At 40.8% G+C, this 13791-nt stretch overlaps 1 pseudogene; it reads left to right on the top strand.

The window, feature by feature from the left end:
* Positions 1 to 6026: 6026 nt before the first annotated feature.
* LOC118829522 lies at positions 6027 to 11262 on the top strand (annotated as a pseudogene).
* The last annotated feature ends 2529 nt before the right edge of the window (positions 11263 to 13791 follow it).

Here is a 13791-nt window from a genome sequence, read left to right as displayed (position 1 = left end):
ATCAATTGAAACACCTTTCCAGAAGCAGTAATAGTACTGATTTGATTGCTGTTCTAGAACAACAGATGAAAAGTGGATACTGAGGAAAAGTGGGACAAGAAGATGGCCAGGATAGAGCATGGTTGGGAGTCTGGAACCAATAAGATACAGTAACATACTCTCAGTAATTAGGGCAGCATGGCCCCAAGACAAGAGTTGTGGCAGCAGTAGAAGCAGACACAATATGGTGACATGGTGACATGAGATGACCCGGGTAAAGCATCAATTTAAGGGAAATTTGGCAGATCTCATCTGTTACCATCACCAGGGAGGAGGGCAATTAATCTATGTAGAGTGAAGGCAGCAACTGCTACCAATAGCCCTAAAAAAGGCATCATCCTCTCTATCATCCTGAGGCTATTTATAAAAGATAAAATCCCAGAGACATCAAGCTTCTGGGTTGATTTTAGAATGGTTTAATATAACCATACCAGGCATATATTAAATATTCCTTTGTACAGAGAAACCTGCCCACTGACACCCCAATGCACAGAAGGTAGTACTATCAATTGGGAGGACTATAAGGTCCTTGTGAGAAAAGAGAGTTTTCTTGGCTATAAGCTTGAATATGATTCTTCTACCATATCTTGTCTTGTAGATAAAACTTTTCCTATGTTTGATATCCTTGCTAACCCAAAGGTAGTAAAGGACAGCCTTTCTGAAGACATAGGGACCTTTTGAGGGAGACAAAAGGAGTCACATTCTGACTTTTCCCTGAGTGACTTTCCCGTAGTGATTTTGCGAGAGTCACTCTTCCAATTGTACCCACATCCTCAACTCCAGCACCAGAATTACAGCACTGAAGTGGTTGAGGAAGAGCAAGAGAGTCAGATTCTCTTTCTTTATGGAAGAGCTTCATAGTTCTTAAGTAGTCTGTCACACTGACTCATGCCTCTACTCAGGGAAATCCTGAAAAGTTTTGCATCTGGCTTGTACTCTTTCCCCCAGAAGAACCTTCAACTCCCCTGAAAGCGCTGAGGCTAACAAGTGCTAGAAACATAGGAAAGGTTTTGTTTATCAAAAGGAGTATAGAAAAGAATCACATCTAAACTAACAGTAAACAGAAACAGGTGACTTTCACTGTATTTCTATGTTTGTGTTTCTCGGTGCTATGTGCCCCTGAGGAAAGTCATCACTATCCCTGATGAACTAACAACACTATTCAAATTAGTCTAGTGGTGACTCCACATGGAAGGTACTTCTAGTTAGTGAGTCAAGACTGGTTCCATTCATATGCCAGTTGTGCTGACCTAACTCATGAGAAGCCTATGAAACTTGAAGGCTATTAACCCTGGCTGGCTCCTACAGAGTTGCACATGGAGCTTTGAAGAGGACCTGTTGCTTGTATTATAGGTGGACATGATACTGCATGGAAAACTTGCCATCAGTGGAGGGTGAAGGAGGCTGGCTAGATGTCATGGTAAGGGCACCACCTGCAGAATCCGCCATTCTCCAGGATCCTCACATTGACATGCACCATCAGAGTGATAACCTCAAGTGAGCTTCCTAGTTGAGACAAAATAAAGTTTAATAGTGAGGTTGCTGGTCTAGAATCTCTCAGGGAGAGGTGGAGAATTAATTCTGTTTGGTTTGGCTAGGGTCTGGGATGTCACCTGCGAGGCTGAATAAAGAAAGATTTAGGGGTGAAGGTGGGGTTGGGCTGAGGTTTGACATTTCAGCAGAACTCATTCTGACTGATCAAAGGGTTCTAGAAGCCTGAGGTAGTACAGATTCTGAGAACATGGTCTAGAGCAGGGCTTCTTAAACTTTCTCCACTCATGACTCCTTTTTGTCTGAGAAATTTTTATGCAACCTTGGATATATACGTACATAAAATAGGCATACAAATCAAACATTTACTAATAATAAACCATAAAGAAATTTATTTTAAAACAATTCTTTGGTACACATGTGATTTTATCATTTATTAAAGAGGAAAGCAAATTTGCATACTAATGAGATGGATGTGCTTGTTTATTTTTACATGGTGAATTCAACCTTGGTGCAATATTTGACACTGCAGGACATGGAGCATCTTCAACATTGTTCAAAGTTGGTCAATATTTTGATTTTAATAATCATCAATGCTGTGTTCAGAACCAAGGCTGCAGTGGAGTTGTGTGATGCAACATGGCCAAGAGCTGGCAGAAACACCTCAGTTTCATTACACATTTGATTTTGAATTAATTTTTGGTCATCGTACATTCAGAAACCTTTTATTGTTGTAAATCTTTTGCAACCTCCACATTCATTACACAACCCCATATGAGGTTGTGACCCATCATTTAAGAAGCACAGGAAGAAAGAGGTAAGTCAGAAGACAGATGGGTAACAAAGGTAGACATAGTCATAGTACCCACCAGTAATAAGCAAAATATCTGAAAATATACAGTTTTCTAGAGGTTTTATCATTTTATTCCCCATTTTTCCCTTTAGGGAATATTAGTAATGCCTTCTCCAAGAAATAACTAACAGTAGATTATGTGGTTGTTTTCTAGAAGTAAGACAAAGGGAAAGTAAGGGCAGAGTTATGTGTCTTTTCAAACAGAGTTAAAGTGGGTGGCAACTGTCAGTGAGCTAAGCCTAGGGTTTGTTGACCTGGGATATCAGGGGATCCATGGGTTGGATCTCTTCACAATTTGGTGGGAGATGTTGGAAAAATGCTAGCCAAATGTGAGTGAGATCTGCAAAGTCTAACCCAACCAATGAAGAGCCAAAGGTTATAAGGTCTAGGTTCTAGGGTACAGTAATACATGACTCAAGAGTTACATTAAAGAGGACACCAGCCTCTCCATTGATGTATTATAAAGCTATTATAGGATGACTTCTCCATTTGGATGGTTTCAAGGACCACACTTGAGCTTCTCAGAGAACCCAGCCAACTGGAGAAGAAGCATTAATATATAAAGAACAGTGAGAGAATTTTAGCTGTAATATAGAGTGTGGAAAAGGAAGTCATATAGTAAAGCTAGAAACATAGGCTGATTCTAGATTGTAAATTCTTTTAAATGTCAAATGGAGGAGTAGACCATTGAGGTTAAGGAGTAAATTGGGCAGGGGACTAGCATGGTCCCTGTTGTGTTTTAGGAATATCACTTTGACCGCTATTCACTATTCAGAGAACAGAATGAAGAGGGGAGTCTCCAGCAAGCTCTTGCAATAGTCCAGGCAAGAGATGATGAAGACTATGGCAACTTACTTTACTCAGAGAATAGTTCCAAATAATTTGGTCATTTTGTGGCCAGCAGCATTGTCTATCCTCCCCCTTCCTTCAGTATCTGTATCAAAGGGCAATACAAACTGTATTATGAGACTGGCACTATGCAGCAGGCAGGACAAGATCCCAAAGAGTAATTGAGAGTATTGAATGCCTGGCAGATAGTAGGTACTTAATTAGGGCCTCTAAATTGTCTGGTTGTGCTCAGTTTTTCAGTCAGCAGTGCAGCTAATGACAGAAAAACAGGAGTCAGGGTAGGGCTGACCCAACAGTCCAGCTGGATGGAAGAAGCTCTTTGGGGGAGGTTTTAGCCAGTATGGAAAAGTATGGTATCCTAGGGATACCAGGCCATGGTGACAGGATAAGGGGCTTTGAAAGAAATTCTGCTACAGATGGAGTAGAAAAATTAGGGAATCAGGGAGGCAGAAAGCTCATGGGACACTTATGACAATACTCCATCAAAGGAAGCCTGCTAAACTTGCCTCTAAAGAGTCCCCTTATGTATAGAGAAGAGGGATCTATCTATTCACCTTTCTCTTATTCTTTGAGCTAATAGCAGCCATATGGAAGAGCCCTTAGGAAGAATATATGCAGTTTCTAACAGCCTACTGAGCAGAAATCTGACAAGGAGAGGGAAGACAATATATGCAGCCTTCAAAGAGGTAACTGGCACCAAGTTTAAGTATGGGTTAGAAAGATATGGAAAACAATTCCATAACCTTAGGCCTTTCCAAGGTCGAGCTGATACCACTTCTATAATAGAGGGTAGGGACCTGGTTGCCAGGCAGCGTAGAGAAGCTATTGTAGAGACAATTTTAAAAAGGCAATTAATTTGTTTGCTCCAAATCTCAATTATACTTAATTTCCCTTGGCAATATATGGCTACAGATCAGGACCCCCATATAGTCCCTCCATGGAATCTATAGACATCTTTACAGTTGGTTAGGAAGTATCGATGGGAAACCTACACTCTGAAAAGGAGTGGGAAGTATTTCCCCATTGACAAGAGATTAAGAGTTCTTCTGGAGTCCCCAAACCAGAGAGGAAAGAAAAATATGAGAAATGAAGGGACATAGTGTGATAGTTGTGGGAAATGGGTGCATTTCAGATATGAGTGTCCTAGGAAGACCACAGTGAAAAAGGCCAAGTCATCTAACACATGGCCTCATATGATGGATATTGTTATTATTGTAATTTTATAAGTATGGTTATTATTATAAATATTGTTAAAGATGTAAAGGGACAAGAGGAGATTCCCTGATATTTTTATGCCTACCCACAAGTTGGAGCACATCAGGAACCAATGACTAAATCACCCCAAACTCCTCAGCAAGCTCAGGAGTAGGGTCAGAGTATTATATTTACTTAGGACTTTAGGGATCATTTCTTGCAACTCCACTAAAACGATGGATTCAGGGAACTGTTGGCTCACACTAAAACTTTCCATTGGCTGGCCTAACTACTGAAGAGACAAGGAGGCAGAAGACATTAACAACAGTTATTGGAAACAAGCAATTATCTCAGGCAAAGAGTAAGCAGGCAGATAGGTCAAAGACTGGACCAATCCCTAACAGTCAGGCCTCTAAAAACAATAACCTCCTCATGGCTTTGAACAGGGAAGGATTAGGGGAAAAGACAGGGAGGCACGAGAAGCTGGTGCACATCCTCCCACCACCCTCCTGTGGCCTCTGAGGGCCCTGCCATAATAAAGCAGAAGAATGAAAGCCTGTACTTGATCCTGATCATGGAGAATTGCTTATCCAGAGACAGACTAAAAAGAGAGAGAGGCAGTAAAAGGAAAATCAGGACTATTTGCAAGACCCCACCAAACCTGCACATAAACTACTATTTTCCACCTATTAGACAACATATTTTAATAGGATAATAGGATAGACTAGAGACACCTAGAAAGGCAGAAGGGGGGTCCTAATACACCAATTCATTTTTTTAAGATTCTCTCTGAAAATGACTGTGGTTGAACTGGAACACTAGATATGAGGATTCATTGGAGGAACTGGGGATATGAAGCAATCAGGGAACATGATAGCCATCATTAGGCCTGCTATGTGAAAGAATACTAGGCTTCTGCTTAGCCCCAGAGAAGAGATCAGGAGCAATGGGAAGGAGTTACAGTGAGATGAGTTCTTCAAGAAGAGTCTGGATCACTAGTTGGCAAGTATGTTGTAGAGATGATTGCTACCCACTTTGATGACCTCAGGGATTTCTTCCAACTCTGAGCTTCTGTGACATTAAATAGTGTTATTGCAGAAGGAAGGATGACCTCCATCATGGGACTCAGGCTCAGTAATACTCCTTTTCTTGGGAGGAAACGTGCTGTAGAAAGAAACAAGAATGCTTTCTTTAAAAGAATTTGTGGAGCTATGAAGGAGTCTAGGGGAGAGAAACTTTCAAGAATGAAGTCTGCCAAAGAAGATCTATCCATACCCTTAAAGGACAGTGACCTTGAATTTGATTTCTGGCAAAATTCTAGAAGTCATTTTAAAAAGTGTGTCTTATGAACATTTGAAAAGGAAATTTCATCATTGACAAAACTGGAACATTTGATTTCATCATTCCAGACTAAGCTCATTTTTGGTGGAGAGAGGAGGAAAACAGGTTTATGGTTAGCCAGGGAGCTGGTGGCAGAATGGATAGAGTACTGGGCCTGGAGCCAAGAAAATACAAATATGCTTTTCCGTGCTGCCCTGAAGAGGGTTCCATACAGCGTTGTTCTCAGTTTCCATCGTAACTTTAAAGGGGAACTTTCACAATGTCAGGAGTCCTGGATGTCTTGCAGATGAAGGAGGAGGATGTCCTCAAATTCCTTGCTGCAGGAACCCATTTGGGTGGCACCAATTTGGACTTCCAGATGGAACATTATATCTACAAAAGAAAGAGTGATTGCGTCTACATCATTAACTTGAAGAGAACTTGGGAAAAGCTTCTGCTGGCAGCTCGTGCCATTGTTGCCATTGAAAACCCAGCCAATGTTAGTGTCATCTCATCCAGGAACACTGGCCAGTGAGCTGTTCTGAAATTTGTTGCTGCCACTGGCGCCATGCCTGTTGCTGGACGTTTCACACTGGACACCTTCACTAACAAGATCCAGGCAGCTTTCAGGGAGCCTCACCTCTTGGTGGTCACTGATCCTGGGGCAGATCACCAGCCTCTGACTGAAGCATCATATGTTAACCTCCCAACCATTGCGCTGTGCAACACAGACTCTCCACTTTGCTATGTGGATGTTGTCATTCCATGTAACAACAAGGGGGCTCACTCAGTGGGTCTGATGTAGTGGATGCTGGCCCATGAAGTCCTGTGTATGCGTGGTACCATGTCTTGTGAACACCCGTGGGAGGTTATGCCTGATCTTTACTTCTACAGGGATCCAAAGAAGATTGAAAAGGAAGAGCAGGCCACAGCTGAGAAGGCAGTGACAAAGGAAGAGTTTCAGGGTGAATGGACTACACCTGCTCCAGAATTCGCTGCTACTCAACTGGATAACCATATTTAAGTATTTGAAGGAGTGTTCTGTAGAAAGCTATGCTTCACCACGGAGGACAGAGAATGTAGAAATGGGTACAAATTTTGGAGGAGCATATTTTGACTAAATAGAAAGAAAAAGAAAAGACCTAGCAAGTAGTGTGAACTGCTTCATGAGGTAGTGGGGTCCTCATGACTGGAGGTTCTCAAACAGAAATTGACAGGCTATACTGTAGGCTGGATTCCTATCCAGGTATTAACTGGCATCTATGGTCCCTTCTCACTCTGAGATTCTGCAATTCTTAGTAGTACAATCAGAATTAATTGGATAGAACCTCTTGCACATGTTCCTATGGTCTGTTATTTGACCCACTGTATGTTTCCCAGCCTTCTACTAAAATCCTACTTCTATGACTCATCGTGAGTGTGGAGATGACCCTGGTCTCTTTATTGATATACCAGTGGAACACATCAAGCCTGACAAAAATGGAAAGGTCTAAGGTACAGACCTGGTGGTGTACTGCGTGTCTCTCATCAAAAAGCCAACCTAGCTGTGTTCTGAAACATACACCACCAAAGGATGGCAGTTGGTGAGATCCAGTGACTATTTTTTCCCATCTTCAGTACTTCATGAAGATTTTCTTCTAAGGCATAAAGTAGTTTCAGACTGCATTAGCAAAGGGAATACTCACACCAGCGGAATTGTATATCCCTGAGCACTCATAGTCAATAGATTTAAGTACTAATTATTTTTAGCCTTAAAACAAAACAAACAAATGAACAACTGGAGAAGGGTTGTGTGCTGTTTCAAGATATATTGTAAGGAAAAATTATAACTTCCTATGTCCTCTTTCTCTGTCCAAGGGGGTGTCAGAAACTCAGAGTTAGAACAGTGCTAAGCATGCTAGATGCTTATTAATTGATTGTTAGAAAAAGAAGTAGCATCGTATAGAAACTTATAATGAGTCAAATCTAGGGTTTGCTGGTAGAAGAATTAAGACCTTGGGGAATTGTGGGTACCTACAGCATCCTATGGCCCATATTATTTCTTCCAAACTTCTTAGGAATCTACATCCTGCTGTCAGTCTGATCTTAGGCAGGAGCCATTGGTTTATTTACCATTATTTAGTCTTCCCACTGAAATGCCCCAAACAGATCACCATCCCTTGTCCTATAGGCAGAGTGATCACACTCCACTTTCTGGGGCAATCCTCTTAGTGTTTATTGCTACATCAAATAATCAGAATTGCAGTATACCAGCTAGCTGGGATGATGTGATCACAACTTTTGTTCATCTATGTCTTGTCTCTCTTTTTTATTATTTTCAATGAGGAATAGTTTGCTGGGTAAGGAAGGAGCAAAAAATATATTTGTAAAATTAAAAATTGAAATTTGTAAATTTGGTAAAAAAAAGAAATTTTTTTAATTTAAAAATGGAAATTTGTAAAATTTTGAGAAGAAGAAAAGAAATCAATAAGACAATTTTAAAATTAAAAGATAATTCAAGTTACAGGTCACCCAAAAGCCAATGTAGTTATACATGATAGTCATGAGCAGGCTGTAACACCTCAACAAGGAAGAATTACATGGGGCCACACAGTCTAAACAATGTTATCAGACAGATGCAGGAAAACTGTACCTTGGCTGAGATGGTCTAAGCTGTCCAAAGTCAAGGGTGTGGAATATAAGTCATGGGTGGTGACTACAAGTAGGGCTTAGTCACTGAGATGCAAGCTCTTCTTCAATCAATTCATCGACCAATCTACAAGTGTTTATGAAGAGCCTTTTTGTTATATTAGGAATACAAAGACAAAAATTGAAATATAGTTCCTTCCTTCAAGGAGCTTGCATTCTACCAGGGAAAACAACATGTTGATATGTGAGTATATGTATACATATATGTATATATACACACATGTATATATAGACATGTATAAATATATTTTGTGCACATATATTAGGGTTATTACATATGTACATATATACACAGATGGGGGATAAGGACTAGATGTGTGATTTCATTAATCTCCTCATGCAGCTTGATACATTCTTTACTAATCAAAGTCTTAGAAAGTTGTGATGAGCACTGAATTTGAGTGACTTATCCAGGTCACGAGTCAGTATGTGTCACAGGCAGGATTTGAAACCAGGTCTGACAGAGACAGATTTTGAAATGAGAGAGAGAGAGAGAGAGAGAGAGAGAGAGAGAGAGAGAGAGAGAGAGAGAGAGAGAGAAAGGAAAGAAGGAAGGAAGGAAGGAAGGAAGGAAGGAAGGAAGGAAGGTAGGAAGGAAAGGAAAGGAAGGAAGAAAAGGAAAGAAGGAAGGAAGGAAAGGAAGGAAGGAAGAGGGAAGGAAGGGAGAGAAAGAAAGGAAGGAAGAGAAAGAAAGGGAGAGAAAGAAAGACAAGGTAGTTTGGGAAGGTGGGCACCAGCAGTTGGAAGGGAATAGAGTAATTAGGAAAGGCTTCCCAAAGAACTTTCTTACCTTTTCATCATGGACCTTTTGAACAAGCGTCATTTAGAATAGAGATTTTTAACTTGTCTTGCATAGACTCTTTTGGCAACCTGGTGAAGCCTATGGTGCTTTACTCAGAATCATGTTTTAAAATAATTGAAGAAAATGCTAAATGCTAGTTAGAGGTGAGTGAAAGTAAAGATGTAATTTTCCCTTCTCCAAGTTCACAGACCCCTCTCCATCGCAGGTTAAGACCTTTGAAACGAAGGTGGTAATTGAAAGCTATATTTTAGCAACTGATAAATAGTCAAAGGATATTAAGAAATCAAAGTTGTCAATAATCATGTGAAAAATGCTCCAAATCACTAATAATTAGAGGTGTTCAAATTGAAGAAATTCTGAGGTTCTGCCTCACACCCATCAGATTGCCAAAGCTGACAAAAAAGAAAAACGACAAATGTTGGAGGGTGTATGGGAAAACAGGCATATTAATGCAGTATTGGCAGAGTTATGAATAGGAACAGCAATTGAAAAGCACTTTGGAATTGTGCCCCAAAAGTCATTAAACTGAACTCAGCTATCCTACTACAAAGCCTATACCCCAAAGAGCTCAAAGAAGGAAGAAAAGGACTTATATATACAAAAAATGTTTATAGTATGTTCGCATCAACAAAGAACTGGAAACTGAGGAAGTACCCGTCAATTGGGGTTTGGATGAAAGAATGATGGCGTATTAATGTAATGGAATAACTTAGTGCCCAGCACAGTGCCTGGAACTGCTCAACAAGTGTTTACTGATTGAGTGACTGATGGAGTACTATTGCAACATAAGAAATGCCAAAAGGGATGGTTTCAGCGAAACCTGGCAAACTTCTGTGAACTGATGCAGAGCGAAGTGGGCAAAAGAAGGACAATTTATAGAATAATAACCACACTTTGAAAGTGCAGTTTCAAAGACAACTTTGAAAGCCTTAAGAACCCTGATCAATTCAATGATGAATATAATCCTGGAAGATTTATGGTGAAGCATGCTGCTTACCTCCTGATGGAGAAGGCATGAATTTCCCTTCTCCAATGTACCCATATTGTGGATATGAACAGAGGTCAGCCCTCCTCTCTTCCCATCTGCCTGGCTTCCCCTGAGTCAAGCATAGGATTGTCCCTGCAAAAGTTGAATATGCATAGTACGCAGGTTGAGCCAACATGATTTGGGAATGGGTGCCATCTTTCCTTCCAAGGCATTATTGGATCAGGATTGAGTATTGGGGCTACTTTGACTCTTAGGAATCAGTCACAGATGAGTTTTGGCAGCTCTTTAAGAAACTGACCCAGGAGCACTTAACTCAATCTATAGCCAAGTCCTAAGTTAGCCCCCAAAAGACATTAGAAATAGTCTGCTAATTTATGTTGGATTCTTTGATCTGTTGCAGCTGCTGGACAAGCCAGTTCATAGCCTGTACTTCAAGGGGCTTTTCAAAAATTCTTCAGATCTCCTGAATGTGACCATTAGATTTTTGGCAGACAGTGGAGTACCTTCAGTTATAATGGGAGTGGTCCAGAAGGCTCCTTGACCCAATAACAAAAATTAAAGCAGCTTTAGCGTGGCTTTTTTGGATCCAGTGCCAAGTATAGCCTGACTTGGATAATAATTCAACCAGTACTTAATATGATTATTAATTTGCAAGGAACCTTACTGGGAGCTGGGTATACAAAAATAAAGATGTAAAACAATCTTTGCCTTCAATGAGTTTCCATTCTATTGCAATATTGAAACCATTTAACATTACAATAGAATGTAAAAATGTTTGAGAGGTCTTCAATTTGCTAACATTACTTAGCAGAGAGACTGAGGCAAGGGAGCTGCTCTAATTCGTAGAATCCTATGATTAAAAATTTAGAGCTAGAAGTGACCTTGGAGTAAACTGAGGCCCAGGATTGCAAACACATACCTAATGTGTCTGAGGCAGAAGCCATACCCAGTCTTCTTGACCCTAAGTCCTTTGCTCTTTACACTGTATTTCCAGGCCAATTCATTCTCTTACAAACTCTTAAAAATGTGGGCGTGTAACCCAGGAGGTTTGTTTTCTCTTTGTGTAATTCTATCAACTCTTCATGAAGAGTGAAGCCCCATTCATACAGCCTGACATCTGCTAGCCAAACTCTGAGGGTCACTGCCTGGTTTTTCCATGCCAGCAAATTTGATGGAAAATGAATTTTCAGAGTAGTGGCCGGGATTTGTGGGATACATCTGTATGAGGTCCAGGAGCTAGATAATGTTACAATAGCAGCAGAGAAAATGGGGGCAGATAGAGGAGTTCATCTGAGGGGTTCTAGCTACAGACAAGGAGGTAAGTACTTATGGGTGAATGTGCCTGAGGAGGATCCAAGAAAATTAAGGTCATAATGGAATAGAGGGTAGGTTAGAAATAGGCTGCCATAGGAAGCATGGATCTCTGAAATGTTTGAGAAACTGGAATGTGAGGAGAGGACTGAGAGACAATTCCTGAGGGTGAGCTGAGAGAACCATAGTCAGAACAGCCATCCCAAGCACAATATGGGGCGGGTAGTATTTAGAGACAAGAGCCAAGATGGAGGCAGGTGTTGCCAGACGGTTGCCTGTCTCAAAGCTAAGCTGTCAGTTTTTCTTTATGCTTGTGCCCCAGAGCCCTGGCAGGGCTCTCAAAGGCATATACAACATGATAGGAAATGGATAGGATTGAACTCAGGCTTGAACTGCCAGGTGGCTTGACTTTCCAGGAATCCAGTGTTTTCCACACTTTCAGTTTCCCTGAATGTCTGGATCCCTTAATCCCCCATGGGTTATTCTAAAGGCTGGGAGGAAGCGGTCAGTCTGCCTCCCCTTTCTGCTAAGGGGAAGCTACAGCCAGGTTGTACACTGTGTTGAGCAGGCAGCCTATCTCTCTGCCTATTTATTAGCTTTGCCCCTTTCTGATTATGAGTAGTTTGGGTTTTGTGTCCTTCCTGTTTACATTGACTCTTCCATTTGTTTCCCTCCAGTTTCTATCTTTGCTTCTTCGCTGCCAGTGCCTTCCTTGGGGTGATAGCCCATTTCCCACCCCTGTCTTTGGCATGCTTTAGATATTATTCAGCACCTGAAACTACTTCCACTGACCACAAACCCCCACCCCCCACCACATAGCCTGACATAGTTATAATGAGAACATTTTTCCACCAAAATTTAAATATAGACTCATGGTATGTTGAAAGAAGTCCTGGATTTGGAGATAGGAGACCTCAGTTTGAATTCTAGTGATACTTGCTAGCTTTGCTAATCTTTGGGAAAGGTATTAACCTTTCTGAGACTCAGTGCCTCTGTCTGTACGTAGTACTTGCAGGTGCATTATCTCATTCATGAGACACTCCAAAAAGTGACCCTCAAGTTTAAGGTACTCTGTGGGTCTGTAAACACAAAAACCATAGCTTATGGTGACTATAGATGGGTTTGATTTTACTAGTTGGTCACAGGATGAAACCCATTTAATAAAAGAGAATAGTAAGAAAAGTAGAAATGGAATATTCTTCTCACAAACTTAGGGTACCCTCTTCTTTCACTCCTCTCTTACCCTACATACCAAAGCACTGGCTTTGGAATCAGAAGTACAGGGTTCAAATCCTGCTCCTGACACTTATAATTTACATGGCTCTGACCAAGTAAGTCATGTAACTATTCTTGACCTTGATTTTCTCATGTGTAAAATGAGAGTTAGACTGGATCTAGATATATAATCCTATGATTTATGGATAGAGAGAAGCACTGGCTGGCTTTTTGGTCTCAGGGATCCAGAAAACTCTTGAGTGAGGAAACTCTATTGGTAAAGATAGGCATCTTCTCTGAGACTTAGAGAATTTCTTAAAGTACTGAGAATTCAAGTGACTTACCCAGAGTCACACAGCCAGTATAGGTCAGAAGCAGGATAGAAACTCAGGTCTTCTAGGCTAGTTTCAGGGCCAATTCTCTATCACATACATCACACTGTCTCTCTTAATCTTGGATCCTGTGAAAACCTTAAGTAGAAACGAATATACACACCGCTACATGTAAAAGGGTACAAACTAAGGGAGCACATGGTTCATGCCTTGAATTCTACAGGGCCACCAGTATGTTCTAGTGATGTCATCATTTGACTCTCTGATGAGTTTTGCTGTTATTCTTCTGTTTTTGCCATCATGTCTCTGGTTTTCCTCATTAATTTCTTTCTTTTCTGGGTTGTTCTCACTGATGCTATCTACTTGGACTCAACTGTAGAATTTAGCTAAGGCGCTATATCTTTTCCATAAGAGGAGGGATTAGTTCTGCCATTACTTCTTTGAGATAATAATCCAACCAAAAAAAAGTCTGGCTAGCATATGTTAGTGGGAAAGTGGCTTTCATTCCATTAGGAGGGAGGACTGCCAATTCCCAGAATCTTAAGTTCAGGGACTAAGGCTTTTCGGAACATAAAGTATCTAAATTAGAGCTCATAGGCATTTAATATGTCTTTTTAACTGAATTCTTCCTACTAGTAGGATAAAAGTTCCTGCATTGAGCCTCTATTTGACTTAGAATTAGAAAGTCCCTCTAACTCTAAGCATTTCC

The sequence above is a fragment of the Trichosurus vulpecula genome, chromosome 8 (genome assembly GCF_011100635.1).
Source record: "Trichosurus vulpecula isolate mTriVul1 chromosome 8, mTriVul1.pri, whole genome shotgun sequence".
NCBI classification, from domain to species: domain Eukaryota; kingdom Metazoa; phylum Chordata; class Mammalia; order Diprotodontia; family Phalangeridae; genus Trichosurus; species Trichosurus vulpecula.
The sequence above is the reverse complement of the archived record's forward strand: the minus strand, read 5'-3'. Positions and strand labels throughout refer to the sequence as shown.